At 49.3% G+C, this 12,405-nt stretch overlaps 26 non-coding genes across 26 annotated transcripts; 18 read left to right on the top strand and 8 right to left on the bottom strand.

Annotated features, from left to right (window-relative positions):
• Window positions 1-641: 641 nt before the first annotated feature.
• Trnav-cac lies at window positions 642-714 on the top strand. The gene has a single exon. It is a non-coding gene; the product is annotated as a tRNA-Val (tRNA).
• A 158-nt stretch (window positions 715-872) lies between these two features.
• On the top strand, window positions 873-945 carry Trnav-aac. Its single transcript has one exon. It is a non-coding gene; the product is annotated as a tRNA-Val (tRNA).
• A 194-nt stretch (window positions 946-1,139) lies between these two features.
• Trnap-agg lies at window positions 1,140-1,211 on the bottom strand. Its single transcript has one exon. It is a non-coding gene; the product is annotated as a tRNA-Pro (tRNA).
• A 402-nt stretch (window positions 1,212-1,613) lies between these two features.
• Trnav-cac lies at window positions 1,614-1,686 on the top strand. Its single transcript has one exon. It is a non-coding gene; the product is annotated as a tRNA-Val (tRNA).
• A 158-nt stretch (window positions 1,687-1,844) lies between these two features.
• On the top strand, window positions 1,845-1,917 carry Trnav-aac. The gene has a single exon. It is a non-coding gene; the product is annotated as a tRNA-Val (tRNA).
• Window positions 1,918-2,111: 194 nt separating this feature from the next.
• Window positions 2,112-2,183, bottom strand: Trnap-agg. The gene has a single exon. It is a non-coding gene; the product is annotated as a tRNA-Pro (tRNA).
• A 402-nt stretch (window positions 2,184-2,585) lies between these two features.
• Trnav-cac lies at window positions 2,586-2,658 on the top strand. The gene has a single exon. It is a non-coding gene; the product is annotated as a tRNA-Val (tRNA).
• A 158-nt stretch (window positions 2,659-2,816) lies between these two features.
• Trnav-aac lies at window positions 2,817-2,889 on the top strand. The gene has a single exon. It is a non-coding gene; the product is annotated as a tRNA-Val (tRNA).
• Window positions 2,890-3,083: 194 nt separating this feature from the next.
• Trnap-agg lies at window positions 3,084-3,155 on the bottom strand. Its single transcript has one exon. It is a non-coding gene; the product is annotated as a tRNA-Pro (tRNA).
• A 402-nt stretch (window positions 3,156-3,557) lies between these two features.
• On the top strand, window positions 3,558-3,630 carry Trnav-cac. The gene has a single exon. It is a non-coding gene; the product is annotated as a tRNA-Val (tRNA).
• Window positions 3,631-3,788: 158 nt separating this feature from the next.
• Window positions 3,789-3,861, top strand: Trnav-aac. Its single transcript has one exon. It is a non-coding gene; the product is annotated as a tRNA-Val (tRNA).
• A 194-nt stretch (window positions 3,862-4,055) lies between these two features.
• On the bottom strand, window positions 4,056-4,127 carry Trnap-agg. Its single transcript has one exon. It is a non-coding gene; the product is annotated as a tRNA-Pro (tRNA).
• Window positions 4,128-4,529: 402 nt separating this feature from the next.
• Window positions 4,530-4,602, top strand: Trnav-cac. Its single transcript has one exon. It is a non-coding gene; the product is annotated as a tRNA-Val (tRNA).
• A 158-nt stretch (window positions 4,603-4,760) lies between these two features.
• On the top strand, window positions 4,761-4,833 carry Trnav-aac. The gene has a single exon. It is a non-coding gene; the product is annotated as a tRNA-Val (tRNA).
• A 194-nt stretch (window positions 4,834-5,027) lies between these two features.
• Trnap-agg lies at window positions 5,028-5,099 on the bottom strand. Its single transcript has one exon. It is a non-coding gene; the product is annotated as a tRNA-Pro (tRNA).
• Window positions 5,100-5,501: 402 nt separating this feature from the next.
• Trnav-cac lies at window positions 5,502-5,574 on the top strand. Its single transcript has one exon. It is a non-coding gene; the product is annotated as a tRNA-Val (tRNA).
• Window positions 5,575-5,732: 158 nt separating this feature from the next.
• Trnav-aac lies at window positions 5,733-5,805 on the top strand. Its single transcript has one exon. It is a non-coding gene; the product is annotated as a tRNA-Val (tRNA).
• Window positions 5,806-5,999: 194 nt separating this feature from the next.
• Trnap-agg lies at window positions 6,000-6,071 on the bottom strand. The gene has a single exon. It is a non-coding gene; the product is annotated as a tRNA-Pro (tRNA).
• Window positions 6,072-6,473: 402 nt separating this feature from the next.
• On the top strand, window positions 6,474-6,546 carry Trnav-cac. Its single transcript has one exon. It is a non-coding gene; the product is annotated as a tRNA-Val (tRNA).
• Window positions 6,547-6,704: 158 nt separating this feature from the next.
• Window positions 6,705-6,777, top strand: Trnav-aac. The gene has a single exon. It is a non-coding gene; the product is annotated as a tRNA-Val (tRNA).
• Window positions 6,778-6,971: 194 nt separating this feature from the next.
• Window positions 6,972-7,043, bottom strand: Trnap-agg. The gene has a single exon. It is a non-coding gene; the product is annotated as a tRNA-Pro (tRNA).
• Window positions 7,044-7,445: 402 nt separating this feature from the next.
• Window positions 7,446-7,518, top strand: Trnav-cac. The gene has a single exon. It is a non-coding gene; the product is annotated as a tRNA-Val (tRNA).
• A 158-nt stretch (window positions 7,519-7,676) lies between these two features.
• Trnav-aac lies at window positions 7,677-7,749 on the top strand. The gene has a single exon. It is a non-coding gene; the product is annotated as a tRNA-Val (tRNA).
• A 194-nt stretch (window positions 7,750-7,943) lies between these two features.
• On the bottom strand, window positions 7,944-8,015 carry Trnap-agg. Its single transcript has one exon. It is a non-coding gene; the product is annotated as a tRNA-Pro (tRNA).
• A 402-nt stretch (window positions 8,016-8,417) lies between these two features.
• On the top strand, window positions 8,418-8,490 carry Trnav-cac. Its single transcript has one exon. It is a non-coding gene; the product is annotated as a tRNA-Val (tRNA).
• A 158-nt stretch (window positions 8,491-8,648) lies between these two features.
• On the top strand, window positions 8,649-8,721 carry Trnav-aac. Its single transcript has one exon. It is a non-coding gene; the product is annotated as a tRNA-Val (tRNA).
• The last annotated feature ends 3,684 nt before the right edge of the window (window positions 8,722-12,405 follow it).

Here is a 12,405-nt window from a genome sequence, read left to right as displayed (position 1 = left end):
CTAACATGCATCTGCTACCATCTGTACCCGAAACCTTCGTAATCGCCTTCACGCGTCGGACCAGAGTGTCAATTGCTCACATCGAATAAGAAATTCATTTGATATTGACGGCGAGCTTTTTGCGCTGACTCAGCCACTGACGTGCGATCAGTTTGCACAAAACGCTAGGGCTCGTCCGGGATTTGAACCCGGGACCTGCTGCACCCTTAGCATGAATCATACACCTAGACCAACGAGCCCTGTGACACGGCGAATGCCATATATTGCAGTCCCTCGACGTCGTCCAGGGTGCCCTGGAGGTCTCGTGTACGCTGGCGGGATGGGGGCGCCGCGAATTCCCGCGGTCGGCGGCCTTCCTGGGCTATTGGTACCTTCATGTAGACCTGCCGCTGGGCTGGCACTGCCTGCTGCTGAGAATGTGATTGATTTTGCTGATATGACTTGCAATAACGACTGCGCGAAACGCCGCTATCTCGTTAGGGGTGCTACGGCAGACACCCTCTCGAGCACCCCGAAGACTTCTTGAGCCCTCGGCTGTGATGGGTTCCAGGCTGACAAAAGAACTGTCGTGTGTGCATTCGCGGACTAGAGAAAGGCTGAGGCAAGTTCGAGTGAACAAGGATGGACTCCTCGGGTCCGTCGTTTCCGTAGTGTAGCGGTTACCACGTCTGCTTCACACGCAGAAGGTCCCCGGTTCGATCCCGGGCGGGAAAAGTATTTTCTTGCCTATGTCGTATTGTCCTCCAATGAGCCACGTCGTGTGTGGATCTGCTGCATGTCCCTTCGTTTTGCAAGTACCACATTTATTGAATTTTTGAGTTACGATGGCAACATCACTACAAGTTGTCTGTGAAGTAAGGTGCACACAAGCAGTTTCCGTGGTGTAGCGGTTATCACGTCTGCCTAACACACAGAAGGTCCCCGGTTCGATCCCGGGCGGAAACACTTTTTCATCACTTTAAGCAAGACTTGCTAACATGCATCTGCTACCATCTGTACCCGAAACCTTCGTAATCGCCTTCACGCGTCGGACCAGAGTGTCAATTGCTCACATCGAATAAGAAATTCATTTGATATTGACGGCGAGCTTTTTGCGCTGACTCAGCCACTGACGTGCGATCAGTTTGCACAAAACGCTAGGGCTCGTCCGGGATTTGAACCCGGGACCTCCTGCACCCTAAGCAGGAATCATACCCCTAGACCAACGAGCCCTGTGACACGGCGAATGCCAATTATTGCAGTCTCTAGATGTCGTCCAGGGTGCCCTGGAAGTCTCGTGTACGCTGGCGGGATGGGGGCGGCGCGAATTCCCGCGGTCGGCGGCCTTCCTGGGCTATTGGTACCTTCATGTAGAGCTGCCGCTGGGCTCGCACTGCCTGCTGCTGAGAAAGTGATTGCTTTTGCTGATATGACTTGCAATAACGACTGCGCGAAACGCCGCTATCTCGTTAGGGGTGCTACGGCAGACACCCTCTCGAGCACCCCGAAGACTTCTTGAGCCCTCGGCTGTGATGGGTTCCAGGCTGACAAAAGAACTGTCGTGTGTGCATTCGCGGACGAGAGAAAGGCTGAGGCACATTCGAGTGAACAAGGATGGACTCCTCGGGTCCGTCGTTTCCGTAGTGTAGCGGTTATCACGTCTGCTTCACACGCAGAAGGTCCCCGGTTCGATCCCGGGCGGGAAAAGTATTTTCCTGCCTATGTCGTATTGTCCTCCAATGAGCCACGTCGTGTGTGGATCTGCTGCATGTCCCTTCGTTTTGCAAGTACCACATTTATTGAATTTTTGAGTTACGATGGCAACATCACTACAAGTTGTCTGTGAAGTAAGGTGCACACAAGCAGTTTCCGTGGTGTAGCGGTTATCACGTCTGCCTAACACACAGAAGGTCCCCGGTTCGATCCCGGGCGGAAACACTTTTTCATCACTTTAAGCAAGACTTACTAACATGCATCTGCTACCATCTGTACCCGAAACCTTCGTAATCGCCTTCACGCGTCGGACCAGAGTGTCAATTGCTCACATCGAATAAGAAATTCATTTGATATTGACGGCGAGCTTTTTGCGCTGACTCAGCCACTGACGTGCGATCAGTTTGCACAAAACGCTAGGGCTCGTCCGGGATTTGAACCCGGGACCTCCTGCACCCTAAGCAGGAATCATACCCCTAGACCAACGAGCCCTGTGACACGGCGAATGCCAATTATTGCAGTCCCTAGATGTCGTCCAGGGTGCCCTGGAAGTCTCGTGTACGCTGGCGGGATGGGGGCGGCGCGGATTCCCGCGGTCGGCGGCCTTCCTGGGCTATTGGTACCTTCATGTAGAGCTGCCGCTGGGCTCGCACTGCCTGCTGCTGAGAAAGTGATTGCTTTTGCTGATATGACTTGCAATAACGACTGCGCGAAACGCCGCTATCTCGTTAGGGGTGCTACGGCAGACACCCTCTCGAGCACCCCGAAGACTTCTTGAGCCCTCGGCTGTGATGGGTTCCAGGCTGACAAAAGAACTGTCGTGTGTGCATTCGCGGACGAGAGAAAGGCTGAGGCAAGTTCGAGTGAACAAGGATGGACTCCTCGTGTCCGTCGTTTCCGTAGTGTAGCGGTTATCACGTCTGCTTCACACGCAGAAGGTCCCCGGTTCGATCCCGGGCGGGAACAGTATTTTCTTGCCTATGTCGTATTGTCCTCCAATGAGCCACGTCGTGTGTGGATCTGCTGCATGTCCCTTCGTATTGCAAGTACCACATTTATTGAATTTTTGAGTTACGATGGCAACATCACTACAAGTTGTCTGTGAAGTAAGGTGCACACAAGCAGTTTCCGTGGTGTAGCGGTTATCACGTCTGCCTAACACACAGAAGGTCCCCGGTTCGATCCCGGGCGGAAACACTTTTTCATCACTTTAAGCAAGACTTACTAACATGCATCTGCTACCATCTGTACCCGAAACCTTCGTAATCGCCTTCACGCGTCGGACCAGAGTGTCAATTGCTCACATCGAATAAGAAATTCATTTGATATTGACGGCGAGCTTTTTGCGCTGACTCAGCCACTGACGTGCGATCAGTTTGCACAAAACGCTAGGGCTCGTCCGGGATTTGAACCCGGGACCTCCTGCACCCTAAGCAGGAATCATACCCCTAGACCAACGAGCCCTGTGACACGGCGAATGCCAATTATTGCAGTCCCTAGATGTCGTCCAGGGTGCCCTGGAAGTCTCGTGTACGCTGGCGGGATGGGGGCGGCGCGAATTCCCGCGGTCGGCGGCCTTCCTGGGCTATTGGTACCTTCATGTAGAGCTGCCGCTGGGCTCGCACTGCCTGCTGCTGAAAAAGTGATTGCTTTTGCTGATATGACTTGCAATAACGACTGCGCGAAACGCCGCTATCTCGTTAGGGGTGCTACGGCAGACACCCTCTCGAGCACCCCGAAGACTTCTTGAGCCCTCGGCTGTGATGGGTTCCAGGCTGACAAAAGAACTGTCGTGTGTGCATTCGCGGACGAGAGAAAGGCTGAGGCAAGTTCGAGTGAACAAGGATGGACTCCTCGTGTCCGTCGTTTCCGTAGTGTAGCGGTTATCACGTCTGCTTCACACGCAGAAGGTCCCCGGTTCGATCCCGGGCGGGAACAGTATTTTCTTGCCTATGTCGTATTGTCCTCCAATGAGCCACGTCGTGTGTGGATCTGCTGCATGTCCCTTCGTTTTGCAAGTACCACATTTATTGAATTTTTGAGTTACGATGGCAACATCAGTACAAGTTGTCTGTGAAGTAAGGTGCACACAAGCAGTTTCCGTGGTGTAACGGTTATCACGTCTGCCTAACACACAGAAGGTCCCCGGTTCGATCCCGGGCGGAAACACTTCTTCATCACTTTAAGCAAGACTTACTAACATGCATCTGCTACCATCTGTACCCGAAACCTTCGTAATCGCCTTCACGCGTCGGACCAGAGTGTCAATTGCTCACATCGAATAAGAAATTCATTTGATATTGACGGCGAGCTTTTTGCGCTGACTCAGCCACTGACGTGCGATCAGTTTGCACAAAACGCTAGGGCTTGTCCGGGATTTGAACCCTGGACCTCCTGCACCCTAAGCAGGAATCATACCACTAGACCAACGAGCCCTGTGACACGGCGAATGCCAATTATTGCAGTCCCTAGATGTCGTCCAGGGTGCCCTGGAAGTCTCGTGTACGCTGGCGGGATGGGGGCGGCGCGAATTCCCGCGGTCGGCGGCCTTCCTGGGCTATTGGTACCTTCATGTAGAGCTGCCGCTGGGCTCGCACTGCCTGCTGCTGAGAAAGTGATTGCTTTTGCTGATATGACTTGCAATAACGACTGCGCGAAACGCCGCTATCTCGTTAGGGGTGCTACGGCAGACACCCTCTCGAGCACCCCGAAGACTTCTTGAGCCCTCGGCTGTGATGGGTTCCAGGCTGACAAAAGAACTGTCGTGTGTGCATTCGCGGACTAGAGAAAGGCTGAGGCAAGTTTGAGTGAACAAGGATGGAGTCGTCGGGTCCGTCGTTTCCGTAGTGTAGCGGTTATCACGTCTGCTTCACACGCAGAAGGTCCCCGGTTCGATCCCGGGCGGGAACTGTATTTTCTTGCCTATGTCGTATTGTCCTCCAATGAGCCACGTCGTGTGTGGATCTGCTGCATGTCCCTTCGTTTTGCAAGTACCACATTTATTGAATTTTTGAGTTACGATGGCAACATCACTACAAGTTGTCTGTGAAGTAAGGTGCACACAAGCAGTTTCCGTGGTGTAGCGGTTATCACGTCTGCCTAACACACAGAAGGTCCCCGGTTCGATCCCGGGCGGAAACACTTTTTCATCACTTTAAGCAAGACTTACTAACATGCATCTGCTACCATCTGTACCCGAAACCTTCGTAATCGCCTTCACGCGTCGGACCAGAGTGTCAATTGCTCACATCGAATAAGAAATTCATTTGATATTGACGGCGAGCTTTTTGCGCTGACTCAGCCACTGACGTGCGATCAGTTTGCACAAAACGCTAGGGCTCGTCCGGGATTTGAACCCGGGACCTCCTGCACCCTAAGCAGGAATCATACCCCTAGACCAACGAGCCCTGTGACACGGCGAATGCCAATTATTGCAGTCCCTAGATGTCGTCCAGGGTGCCCTGGAAGTCTCGTGTACGCTGGCGGGATGGGGGCGGCGCGAATTCCCGCGGTCGGCGGCCTTCCTGGGCTATTGGTACCTTCATGTAGAGCTGCCGCTGGGCTCGCACTGCCTGCTGCTGAAAAAGTGATTGCTTTTGCTGATATGACTTGCAATAACGACTGCGCGAAACGCCGCTATCTCGTTAGGGGTGCTACGGCAGACACCCTCTCGAGCACCCCGAAGACTTCTTGAGCCCTCGGCTGTGATGGGTTCCAGGCTGACAAAAGAACTGTCGTGTGTGCATTCGCGGACGAGAGAAAGGCTGAGGCAAGTTCGAGTGAACAAGGATGGACTCCTCGTGTCCGTCGTTTCCGTAGTGTAGCGGTTATCACGTCTGCTTCACACGCAGAAGGTCCCCGGTTCGATCCCGGGCGGGAACAGTATTTTCTTGCCTATGTCGTATTGTCCTCCAATGAGCCACGTCGTGTGTGGATCTGCTGCATGTCCCTTCGTTTTGCAAGTACCACATTTATTGAATTTTTGAGTTACGATGGCAACATCACTACAAGTTGTCTGTGAAGTAAGGTGCACACAAGCAGTTTCCGTGGTGTAGCGGTTATCACGTCTGCCTAACACACAGAAGGTCCCCGGTTCGATCCCGGGCGGAAACACTTTTTCATCACTTTAAGCAAGACTTACTAACATGCATCTGCTACCATCTGTACCCGAAACCTTCGTAATCGCCTTCACGCGTCGGACCAGAGTGTCAATTGCTCACATCGAATAAGAAATTCATTTGATATTGACGGCGAGCTTTTTGCGCTGACTCAGCCACTGACGTGCGATCAGTTTGCACAAAACGCTAGGGCTCGTCCGGGATTTGAACCCGGGACCTCCTGCACCCTAAGCAGGAATCATACCCCTAGACCAACGAGCCCTGTGACACGGCGAATGCCAATTATTGCAGTCCCTAGATGTCGTCCAGGGTGCCCTGGAAGTCTCGTGTACGCTGGCGGGATGGGGGCGGCGCGAATTCCCGCGGTCGGCGGCCTTCCTGGGCTATTGGTACCTTCATGTAGAGCTGCCGCTGGGCTCGCACTGCCTGCTGCTGAAAAAGTGATTGCTTTTGCTGATATGACTTGCAATAACGACTGCGCGAAACGCCGCTATCTCGTTAGGGGTGCTACGGCAGACACCCTCTCGAGCACCCCGAAGACTTCTTGAGCCCTCGGCTGTGATGGGTTCCAGGCTGACAAAAGAACTGTCGTGTGTGCATTCGCGGACGAGAGAAAGGCTGAGGCAAGTTCGAGTGAACAAGGATGGACTCCTCGTGTCCGTCGTTTCCGTAGTGTAGCGGTTATCACGTCTGCTTCACACGCAGAAGGTCCCCGGTTCGATCCCGGGCGGGAACAGTATTTTCTTGCCTATGTCGTATTGTCCTCCAATGAGCCACGTCGTGTGTGGATCTGCTGCATGTCCCTTCGTTTTGCAAGTACCACATTTATTGAATTTTTGAGTTACGATGGCAACATCACTACAAGTTGTCTGTGAAGTAAGGTGCACACAAGCAGTTTCCGTGGTGTAGCGGTTATCACGTCTGCCTAACACACAGAAGGTCCCCGGTTCGATCCCGGGCGGAAACACTTTTTCATCACTTTAAGCAAGACTTACTAACATGCATCTGCTACCATCTGTACCCGAAACCTTCGTAATCGCCTTCACGCGTCGGACCAGAGTGTCAATTGCTCACATCGAATAAGAAATTCATTTGATATTGACGGCGAGCTTTTTGCGCTGACTCAGCCACTGACGTGCGATCAGTTTGCACAAAACGCTAGGGCTCGTCCGGGATTTGAACCCGGGACCTCCTGCACCCTAAGCAGGAATCATACCCCTAGACCAACGAGCCCTGTGACACGGCGAATGCCAATTATTGCAGTCCCTAGATGTCGTCCAGGGTGCCCTGGAAGTCTCGTGTACGCTGGCGGGATGGGGGCGGCGCGAATTCCCGCGGTCGGCGGCCTTCCTGGGCTATTGGTACCTTCATGTAGAGCTGCCGCTGGGCTCGCACTGCCTGCTGCTGAAAAAGTGATTGCTTTTGCTGATATGACTTGCAATAACGACTGCGCGAAACGCCGCTATCTCGTTAGGGGTGCTACGGCAGACACCCTCTCGAGCACCCCGAAGACTTCTTGAGCCCTCGGCTGTGATGGGTTCCAGGCTGACAAAAGAACTGTCGTGTGTGCATTCGCGGACGAGAGAAAGGCTGAGGCAAGTTCGAGTGAACAAGGATGGACTCCTCGTGTCCGTCGTTTCCGTAGTGTAGCGGTTATCACGTCTGCTTCACACGCAGAAGGTCCCCGGTTCGATCCCGGGCGGGAACAGTATTTTCTTGCCTATGTCGTATTGTCCTCCAATGAGCCACGTCGTGTGTGGATCTGCTGCATGTCCCTTCGTTTTGCAAGTACCACATTTATTGAATTTTTGAGTTACGATGGCAACATCAGTACAAGTTGTCTGTGAAGTAAGGTGCACACAAGCAGTTTCCGTGGTGTAACGGTTATCACGTCTGCCTAACACACAGAAGGTCCCCGGTTCGATCCCGGGCGGAAACACTTCTTCATCACTTTAAGCAAGACTTACTAACATGCATCTGCTACCATCTGTACCCGAAACCTTCGTAATCGCCTTCACGCGTCGGACCAGAGTGTCAATTGCTCACATCGAATAAGAAATTCATTTGATATTGACGGCGAGCTTTTTGCGCTGACTCAGCCACTGACGTGCGATCAGTTTGCACAAAACGCTAGGGCTTGTCCGGGATTTGAACCCTGGACCTCCTGCACCCTAAGCAGGAATCATACCACTAGACCAACGAGCCCTGTGACACGGCGAATGCCAATTATTGCAGTCCCTAGATGTCGTCCAGGGTGCCCTGGAAGTCTCGTGTACGCTGGCGGGATGGGGGCGGCGCGAATTCCCGCGGTCGGCGGCCTTCCTGGGCTATTGGTACCTTCATGTAGAGCTGCCGCTGGGCTCGCACTGCCTGCTGCTGAGAAAGTGATTGCTTTTGCTGATATGACTTGCAATAACGACTGCGCGAAACGCCGCTATCTCGTTAGGGGTGCTACGGCAGACACCCTCTCGAGCACCCCGAAGACTTCTTGAGCCCTCGGCTGTGATGGGTTCCAGGCTGACAAAAGAACTGTCGTGTGTGCATTCGCGGACTAGAGAAAGGCTGAGGCAAGTTTGAGTGAACAAGGATGGAGTCGTCGGGTCCGTCGTTTCCGTAGTGTAGCGGTTATCACGTCTGCTTCACACGCAGAAGGTCCCCGGTTCGATCCCGGGCGGGAACAGTATTTTCTTGCCTATGTCGTATTGTCCTCCAATGAGCCACGTCGTGTGTGGATCTGCTGCATGTCCCTTCGTTTTGCAAGTACCACATTTATTGAATTTTTGAGTTACGATGGCAACATCACTACAAGTTGTCTGTGAAGTAAGGTGCACACAAGCAGTTTCCGTGGTGTAGCGGTTATCACGTCTGCCTAACACACAGAAGGTCCCCGGTTCGATCCCGGGCGGAAACACTTTTTCATCACTTTAAGCAAGACTTACTAACATGCATCTGCTACCATCTGTACCCGAAACCTTCGTAATCGCCTTCACGCGTCGGACCAGAGTGTCAATTGCTCACATCGAATAAGAAATTCATTTGATATTGACGGCGAGCTTTTTGCGCTGACTCAGCCACTGACGTGCGATCAGTTTGCACAAAACGCTAGGGCTCGTCCGGGATTTGAACCCGGGACCTCCTGCACCCTAAGCAGGAATCATACCACTTTTTTTTTTTTTTTTTTTTTTTTTTTTTTACGCCTTAACCACTTTTTTTTTTTGCCACTTTTTTTTTTTACTTTTTATTTTTATTTTTTTATTGTTTTTTGATTTTTTGAAGGAGAATAGAAGCTTAGCAGCATGAGGCAGGTGGAGGCAAAACGGGCAGGGGTCTGAGACTCGAGGCCTGGCCGTGATGTCTCCCCCCAGTCCCGTTGCTGAGTTGCTTCATTATAATATTGTTGATGGAGTATGGAAGCTATGCTTTGTGTTCATCCTACTCCTGAACCGATTGAGCCTTCATTTTAGACAAAAAATTTAGTTCATGTTGAGGCATTAGCAATTGAAGCTGATAGCTTGTAGCGTGTGCGGTATTTATTTAGTAGATATATATTATTCCCACTGCTTCTTGACAACAAAAAACATGCCTTTTTGTAACAAAAAAGTAATCATGAAGCAATGGATGCTGATTGTGTATATTTGGTTGCTCATGGTCTAGTTCTTTTTTTTTTGTTTTAGTTTGTTTGTTTTATTTTCGCTTTTTTTTTCTTGTAAGGGAAGAATCTTCATTGAATGCAAAAAATAAGTGTTATGGTAAGGCACTATTGCCATAGCCTTATTGTCTTCTTGATAGGTATAATGATAATAAAAAAAAAAGGAGAAAAATCCTCTTCCATTAAAAGAAATGAGACTTCCATGTCAGTAATAAAATCGTAAGAAAAAAATCTTATCTGTACCCTACGATGGTGATTTTTTGTTGTTTCTTGTTCTTAATTTTTTTTCTTTTTTTTTTTTCTTTTTAACGTTTTGTTGTTTTTTTTTTTCGGCTTCTGCTGTGGAACGAACAAAATAGCCTTCTGAGTTAGCAAAGTATAATTGATGATTATATGAAGCTGGAAAATTGTAATTTTTTTTTCCTGGTTTTTAGAAAACAAGCGTCCATTCGCTTAAAGAAATGATTTGTGTTTATCTCAGCCGCATGTCAACCAATGCCCAGTCGCTCAAATACTATTTTTAGCATATTGCCGTAGTTCTTCTTGTGATCTTTATATTTCAGGGCTCTATAAAAAGCAAACTTCAAGTTCACGTAAAACTCAATGGAATTGTCAGATCCCAGGTGATTCATTACGTAGTTCACATAGTGTCCCATTAACCAGTGGACGGAGTTGTTTTTTGCTGCGGGAAAATAGCGAGTCTGAGGCCTGAGGAATGTCACAGGGGGAAAATTTTCTACCGAAGACCTCGTAAGAAATGCAAGTTGTTCTCTAATCCAATTACAGATTTGTAGATTCCCACCGCACGTTAATCTGTGCACTAACGTATCGATCAGTTTGCATTTGAGACAGAGATTCGTTTCGCTAATGCCGATTGCATGTAGCCTTTCATTAGTGCTGATGGTCCCATTCACTGTTTTATACCATGTTGATTTGACGTCGGATGGAAGACCACGCATATGAATATTTTCCCATATGGCGTCCCAATCAAAATGTGGGTATTTGCTTTCTAATTTGTTTCTCCCCTCCATTTTCCTTCGATGACACAGAATATCGCGGGCCGTGATCCGTCGTGAGTTGATTATGGCATTGCCAAGATAGCTGAGTTCCACGAAATATACTCGAACGTGCTGGAGCCGGTTATTTATTTTTTGCACATTCACCGGTGGCTGTAGACTTGCAGGCATGACAACTTCAAATAATTTAGTTGTAACGCTGTCAGCGTGGTCGCTAAGGATAGTGGCGGTCCTTTTTATAAAAAGTGCAGACGCCTTATTTCTAATGTCAACTAAACCTAAACCTCCTTTCCTGGGATCTAAGGTCGCTGTTGTTGCAGCTACTCGGAATATTTCACCTCTCCACAGATAACTGGCAATGGTAGACATTATCTGTTTTCCAATCATTTTTGGTAACGGGAAGATCTGCGCTGTAAAGTAACCTTTGGAGAGGAGGCAGTTGTTAATGAAAAGTACCCTCTGAAACTGGTTCATATTACGGGAAAGGTTTTCTCTTGTTATTCCAAGAATTTGTCCTGACGTATTTCTCCAATTGATAGCTGCCATTTTCAATGGACAAGGCGTCAGCGTTATTCCCAGTGCTTTGCACTGGGTGACTTTTGTCGCCCAGGCTAATGTGGTGTGTTGAAAACCCCGTAGGTTTAAAAGTTTGCTTTTGTTTGCGTTGAGACTCGCTCCGGAGACGCTACAGTACTTCTTAATTAGTATGTCCAATTTCGAAATGTCTTCGGCATTACGCACTACGACTCCGACATCATCGGCATAGGCGTTTATAACAGTTCGGTGAGCAGATAATGTGAGGCCAGTCAGGGTGACATGAACACTGCGGAGAAAAGGCTCTAAAGACAGCACGAAGAGGAGCATTGAGAGGGGGCTTCCTTGAGGCACGCCACGCCTGATCTGGATCTGCTTTGTCCTCTGGCTGTTGACTGAGATACAAGCGCTGATTCCTGTTGCAATATTTCTAATCACACTTAGGACGCGCTCATTAAAACCTATTTTCTTCAGTGTGGCATTAAGGAATCTATGATCCACACGATCAAAAGCTTTCTGGAAGTCAATAAACATGATAGCACATTTGATATTGGTCACAGCAGTGATTGCAATTACATCTCTATATTCAGCTATGCTTTTAAAAATACTCCTATTAGGAACACATGACTGGTATGGGCTTACTATCTTTGTAGCGAGCTGTGAGAGTCTGTTGTTTATAATTCTGCTGATAATTTTATAATCAGAGTTTAACAGAGAGATAGGACGAAAGTTATTAAGGTTTGTTTTTGCAGTAGTTTTTGGAATGAGTACTATTGTACTCTCTTTAAAAACAGAAGGTATCTGTTTTCCCTGAAGCACCTCGTTTGTGATTCGGGTAAACATGTCACCAATCAAAGGCCAGTATCGTATATAAAATTCAACAGGCAAACCATCCGGTCCCGGTGATTTCTTCAAAGGAGACTTGCAGATGGTTCTGTAGATTTCTTCGTTAGGACACTCGACGAGAAGGTTTTCGTTTTCCTCATCCGACACCTGAGGAGCTATGGAACTAAGGTAATCATCGAAGGACTCTTCACATACAGGACTGACTGAGTATAGGTCTTCGTAATACTTGTGCACTGCATTGACGATGTCTCTCTGAGTCGTGAGTGTCTCGCCATTTTCAGACTGAAGTCCATCGATGAAGGTGCGTCTCCTATTTCTTTCGTGCCTCAGTAGATGGTACAAGGAAGCATGTTCATCCTCCACGACTGTTTTAGCCTTTGATTTTATTTTCAGACCCTCCATCTGCTGTCTTTTAATGCTGAGCAATTTGGCCTTGGTTCGCTTGATATCTACCAGACGGATGTTGGAAGTGTCTGCCTGCTCGTATAGATTTCGCAGCACGGTGTAATAAAATTCTATGGAATTTTTCAAGTCTTTCGATCGTTGTGCA

This window comes from Schistocerca americana, unplaced genomic scaffold, assembly GCF_021461395.2.
Source record: "Schistocerca americana isolate TAMUIC-IGC-003095 unplaced genomic scaffold, iqSchAmer2.1 HiC_scaffold_220, whole genome shotgun sequence".
Classification (NCBI taxonomy): domain Eukaryota; kingdom Metazoa; phylum Arthropoda; class Insecta; order Orthoptera; family Acrididae; genus Schistocerca; species Schistocerca americana.
The sequence above is the reverse complement of the archived record's forward strand: the minus strand, read 5'-3'. Positions and strand labels throughout refer to the sequence as shown.